Here is a 6,449-nt window from a genome sequence, read left to right as displayed (position 1 = left end):
CTCTGCCTTCAGCAGAAACTGTTAACTCTGTTTTGCTTTTTGGTTTGTGTTTTTTGTTTTGTTTTGTTTCCTTTCCTCAGCTGCATCTTTCATCTCCTCCTCGGGGCTGCTCGAAGCAGGAAGCGCAGCTCCAAAACGCCTTCAAACTTCAGGTCTATTTTGAGCTGTGGTTTGTATTTAACCTCTTTATTTATTTTTTTTCCCCCCCCAAGACCATCCAGGAAGCTGCTCTTACACGAAAGCAAACCTCTCTCCTGCTGCTGAGCCCCTCGGGTAGCTCAGTGTCCCCTCCCTCAGCGCCACCAAAGCGCTATCGCAGCCGCTGCAGGCCGCGCTCGGCCCACCCTTCCCGTAAACACTCGCTAACTGCTGCGGTGTTTCTTAGAAAATATTGCCTCAAAAAGGCTCAGCAGGTCCAGCGTGGGGCTGGGGTGCTGATAGTCGCTTCTTTTCTGCCTGTTGCTGATGATTGTGTTCGTGCTGCAGGAGGGGAACGGGTGCCGTCGTGTTCTCCCCCCGCCGCTACAAGACCCTGGTGACCATCTTGCCCTGTGACTGGGTGAATCCCAGGGTTGGGTGTTGGAAAAGGATGGGTGTGTGGTTGATCCCCTGGGCTGGGACACCTTCACGAGGCTGAGAGGCACCAGGTTTGGGTCCCAGAGCTCTGCCATCAGGGAAGGATCGTGGTAGATGTGATGGGGACCTGCAGACGGGCAGCCTGCCTGTCAGTCCCCTCCCTGCTGCCCATCACCATCGTGGCATGAGGGCTGGAGGAAAGTAAAAGGTCTTTTCACCCCTTGTTTCTCCTTGATGAGGGCATGTTCACTGCACTTTGAGGCCATCAGCTATGACAGGAGAGGATGAAGACCCAGGAGTTACCCAGCAGGAAGCTATTCAGAACCAACACCACTCTCCCACCTCCATTTCACAGCTTCTTGTTGCTCCCTGGGATGCAGGAGAAACACCCGTAGTTCAGAAACTGGAAAAAAAAAAGATGAGGACCAGGATCAGAGGACCTGGATGAGTTTTCAGGCTTCTGGACCTCCTGTTCTGGGAGCACTGGAGTCCTATGGATGGCTGAGGACTTGCAAAGGGCCAGCACTCCTGACACCTTTTGGCTTCCTGTCCACATCCATCCTGTACACATTCCTGTACACAGCCAAGGTGCTTGGTGATGCAGAAAGGACTGGTCAGGGGAGCCTGGAGCCACAGCAAAAGGGACATTTATATTTTCCACATTCCTTTCTGGGAATGGGAGATGAGCTACAGCCAAATGTCTGCCACGGCTGGAAAAACATGAGCACTGAGGAGAAAGCTGCCCAAGGAGTGAGGGCTGGGCTGGCCACAGGGACCTGAAGAGCTGGAGACTAGGAGGTGGCATCTCTCCCTGTGTCCCATCCCAAGGAAAACATCCAGCTGCCCCCGAGGCAGCGTCTGAAACCCTTTGGCCCTTCTCGGCACCGTGACTCACAGGAGCTATTTTCAACACCTGCCTTAGGATGAGGTGAATTATCAGCAAACCAAGTGTCCCACAGCTCCAGCTTCTCAGTAATGAACCCTTGTGGTCTCCGAGCACTTTGCCCAACGGCCTGTGTGGCAACAGCATTATCTCCATGGGGCATGTGGGGAAACTGAGGCACGGGGCCCTGACTCGCTGCTGATCATTTGCGGTGGAGCTTGGGCTTGCCTTCCTTTCCCTGCACTATCCCTCCTTGGGCTGGTGGGACCAGCTGTGGAGGAGCTTCCAGCTTCAAACTCCTCGTGTCCTCACATCCCTCAGGCAGGGAAGTGAGTCCTCCAGGATCTAAGACCAAAGCCCTCCACCCTCCTCAGGATCAACCTGGAGTGCAACGTGTCCCTTTGCAGACCTCTTCAGAAAAGAAAACCAACCCAGTGCTGTGCTGGGAAAGGGGACCAGGTGCTGGTTTCAGACACCTGGAGCCCTGCTCGAGACCAGAGTCTCATGTTTTGGAGTTGACACCTACATCCTGAGAGTGGGATCTGCTCTTAACCCTGCCTCCGTGACACATCGAAACTGCATCACTCAGCCCCAGAGTTGGTGGGGGTTTTTGTGAGGAAAAAACACTTTACTCACTGTAAAAAAACAACAACCCGAAACCACAACAACCGCAAAACCTTTCCAGTGTGTAAAGTTGAGTCAAATTTAGCAGCTTCAGCTAAATAAACATATTTTTAAAGCGTTTCCTTCATCCTTTTCCAAGCTTTTGGTCCCCTTCCTCTCAAGTAGTTTTTGTGGCCTCAATCACTGTGTTTATTACAGTTAGGAGGGGGTTAAGGCACCCCGAAAACCGAAACAACAGCTCCTGTTTCAAATTGAAGCAGCCACTTCAGTCAACCTGAAATGACACAGGGGAGCAGGCGCGAGCATTGGCAGGGCTGAGCGCCCCGCAGGAAGGGAGCTCTGGCTCTGCTGCCAAAGCTGTGAGAAAAACAGAAACAGCAAAATGTCATTTCAGGTCGAAAAAACCTGCCGAAATTCTTCAGCTTCCTCCCTAGAAATGGGCAGGCAGGGCTGGTCTTTCACCCCCCCTCTCCATCCCCAAGACTAGTTTCGTAAGGCATCGGTACCGACCCCCACGGAAATCGCCCCCGTGTTGCCAACCGCAGGGCACGGATGTGCCATGGCAGCTGTAATCTTGGTGCCAGGCTACTCCTGGTAGTAGGCTGCTTGCTGTAGCATCCCTGTTGTGTGTGCAGATCACTCCACAGCTCGTAGATTTGGCTCAGTTTGGCTGGTTGGTTCCTGCTGTCACCAGCAAGCGCAGTCGTGGGTAGCGAGGACTTGGGTGGGTGCAGGAGGATGGAGCCACTTTGTTCACTAGTTCGCCTGCCTGTCAGTCCCCTCCCTGCTGCCCATCACCATCGTGGCATGAGGGCTGGAGGAAAGTAAAAGGTCTTTTCACCCCTTGTTTCTCCTTGATGAGGGCATGTTCACTGCACTTTGAGGCCATCAGCTATGACAGGAGAGGATGAAGACCCAGGAGTTACCCAGCAGGAAGCTATTCAGAACCAACACCACTCTCCCACCTCCATTTCACAGCTTCTTGTTGCTCCCTGGGATGCAGGAGAAACACCCGTAGTTCAGAAACTGGAAAAAAAAAGATGAGGACCAGGATCAGAGGACCTGGATGAGTTTTCAGGCTTCTGGACCTCCTGTTCTGGGAGCACTGGAGTCCTATGGATGGCTGAGGACTTGCAAAGGGCCAGCACTCCTGACACCTTTTGGCTTCCTGTCCACATCCATCCTGTACACATTCCTGTACACAGCCAAGGTGCTTGGTGATGCAGAAAGGACTGGTCAGGGGAGCCTGGAGCCACAGCAAAAGGGACATTTATATTTTCCACATTCCTTTCTGGGAATGGGAGATGAGCTACAGCCAAATGTCTGCCACGGCTGGAAAAACATGAGCACTGAGGAGAAAGCTGCCCAAGGAGTGAGGGCTGGGCTGGCCACAGGGACCTGAAGAGCTGGAGACTAGGAGGTGGCATCTCTCCCTGTGTCCCATCCCAAGGAAAACATCCAGCTGCCCCCGAGGCAGCGTCTGAAACCCTTTGGCCCTTCTCGGCACCGTGACTCACAGGAGCTATTTTCAACACCTGCCTTAGGATGAGGTGAATTATCAGCAAACCAAGTGTCCCACAGCTCCAGCTTCTCAGTAATGAACCCTTGTGGTCTCCGAGCACTTTGCCCAACGGCCTGTGTGGCAACAGCATTATCTCCATGGGGCATGTGGGGAAACTGAGGCACGGGGCCCTGACTCGCTGCTGATCATTTGCGGTGGAGCTTGGGCTTGCCTTCCTTTCCCTGCACTATCCCTCCTTGGGCTGGTGGGACCAGCTGTGGAGGAGCTTCCAGCTTCAAACTCCTCGTGTCCTCACATCCCTCAGGCAGGGAAGTGAGTCCTCCAGGATCTAAGACCAAAGCCCTCCACCCTCCTCAGGATCAACCTGGAGTGCAACGTGTCCCTTTGCAGACCTCTTCAGAAAAGAAAACCAACCCAGTGCTGTGCTGGGAAAGGGGACCAGGTGCTGGTTTCAGACACCTGGAGCCCTGCTCGAGACCAGAGTCTCATGTTTTGGAGTTGACACCTACATCCTGAGAGTGGGATCTGCTCTTAACCCTGCCTCCGTGACACATCGAAACTGCATCACTCAGCCCCAGAGTTGGTGGGGGTTTTTGTGAGGAAAAAACACTTTACTCACTGTAAAAAAACAACAACCCGAAACCACAACAACCGCAAAACCTTTCCAGTGTGTAAAGTTGAGTCAAATTTAGCAGCTTCAGCTAAATAAACATATTTTTAAAGCGTTTCCTTCATCCTTTTCCAAGCTTTTGGTCCCCTTCCTCTCAAGTAGTTTTTGTGGCCTCAATCACTGTGTTTATTACAGTTAGGAGGGGGTTAAGGCACCCCGAAAACCGAAACAACAGCTCCTGTTTCAAATTGAAGCAGCCACTTCAGTCAACCTGAAATGACACAGGGGAGCAGGCGCGAGCATTGGCAGGGCTGAGCGCCCCGCAGGAAGGGAGCTCTGGCTCTGCTGCCAAAGCTGTGAGAAAAACAGAAACAGCAAAATGTCATTTCAGGTCGAAAAAACCTGCCGAAATTCTTCAGCTTCCTCCCTAGAAATGGGCAGGCAGGGCTGGTCTTTCACCCCCCCTCTCCATCCCCAAGACAAGTTTCGTAAGGCATCGGTACCGACCCCCACGGAAATCGCCCCCGTGTTGCCAACCGCAGGGCACGGATGTGCCATGGCAGCTGTAATCTTGGTGCCAGGCTACTCCTGGTAGTAGGCTGCTTGCTGTAGCATCCCTGTTGTGTGTGCAGATCACTCCACAGCTCGTAGATTTGGCTCAGTTTGGCTGGTTGGTTCCTGCTGTCACCAGCAAGCGCAGTCGTGGGTAGCGAGGACTTGGGTGGGTGCAGGAGGATGGAGCCACTTTGTTCACTAGTTCCCAGTGACAGGATGAGGGCACAAACTCAGCAAAGTCCCATTTAAATATGAGGAAAAAACTTCTTTACTATGAGGCTGAAAGGCTGCCCAGGGAGGTTGTGGAGTCTCCTTTTCTGGAGATGTTCAAAACCCTCCTGAATGCATCCTGTGGAATGTGCTCCAGGTGATCCTGCTTTAGCAGGGGGTTGGACCAGGTGATTTCTAGAGGTGCCTTCCAGCTCTGACAACTGTGTGATTCCCCATCCTCTGGGTGGGTTTTATCTCTTTTTTCAGGATGTGGGCAGAGCAGACAATGAGGCACCTTCGGGGTGGAGGGGTCACTCCTGTTTTTCTAGCTGGGTGTTTCCAAACAAAGTCTTTGATAAAGCAAATAAATGAAGCACGAGAAGATGATGTGTGAATTGCCATGGAAAAGCAGGTGGGAAAACTCCTCCAAGGAGTATCTATCCCTCAGGGAACAGCAAATTGAAATCACCTTGTCTAGGTGGAGGGGACAGGAGGCTTTGAAAGGGGGTGCAGACCCTGTAAGTGACTCTGAGACAGACTGAACAGACCCTGGGGTGATCAGCCTCCCACTGACACCAAGGCCTCCCATTCCAGTGTGGGATGGTTCCCATTTCTCAAAGAGTTTTTTTCAGTCACGTTATGGGATGAAGTGATTTGCAACAACTCTCTCACATCCTTCAAGCCCACGGGTTTTGTTTTAACTCTGGGTTGAAAAAGCGGTGTTTCTGTCCTGGATGCCTCCCTCTTGAAACCAGCTCCTTTCTGGAAACTTTTCCTAGCCCAACACAGACCAGGAGTGATCTCCCTGCAGCTGGGCACCTCAAAATGCTCTATTTTTGTCAACTCTGAAAGTTTCCTTTCTTCGTTTTCAGCTTCAGGATGGGAAAAGGAACTGACTCTTCCCCCTCAGCTTTCGTTCTTGTTCACAATCGAAAGCTGTTGGAAATCCCGGGTTACTGCCCCAATTACTGGGCTTTCTGCCACGGCCTTGGCCTTGCTCTGCTCCCCCAAATATCCCCTTGTACCTCGAGAGCAGCAACAAGAGGGAATAAGCAATAATAGCAGGTTTGGGTAAGGGAAAGCACCCAGGTGACAGGCCCAGGCTCTGGGACCCAGCAACGAGCCTGTGCCGCCCTCTGCTGTCACGCCTGCCCTCCCAAAACAGCCTGGTTTTGCAGAAAAGTGCCTGTTTTTGAAACCTTCACCCCTTCTTTAGGCGCTGCGCGTCCCCCCAATCCCCCGAAGGGCTCCCCAGGGCTCGTCCACCCGAGCTGGGGGGGATCACTGTCCCTTTTCCCGTGTCCCCAACACCCGGGACCCCCCAGGAGGGCACAGCCCGGCCCTGAGGGGCGGCTGCTCGTTCCCCCACGCGTGTTCTGTCCAGGAACAGCCCCGGGGTGACACGCACAGGGACACCCCGGCCCCTCTGCCCACACCGGGCACCACCTGCTCCGCCACCACCAACCCGG

The sequence above is a fragment of the Chaetura pelagica genome, unplaced genomic scaffold (assembly GCF_000747805.2).
Source record: "Chaetura pelagica isolate M959 unplaced genomic scaffold, ChaPel_1.0 scaffold890, whole genome shotgun sequence".
In the NCBI taxonomy this organism is placed as follows: Eukaryota; Metazoa; Chordata; class Aves; order Apodiformes; family Apodidae; genus Chaetura; species Chaetura pelagica.
This window is presented reverse-complemented; position numbering follows the sequence as displayed.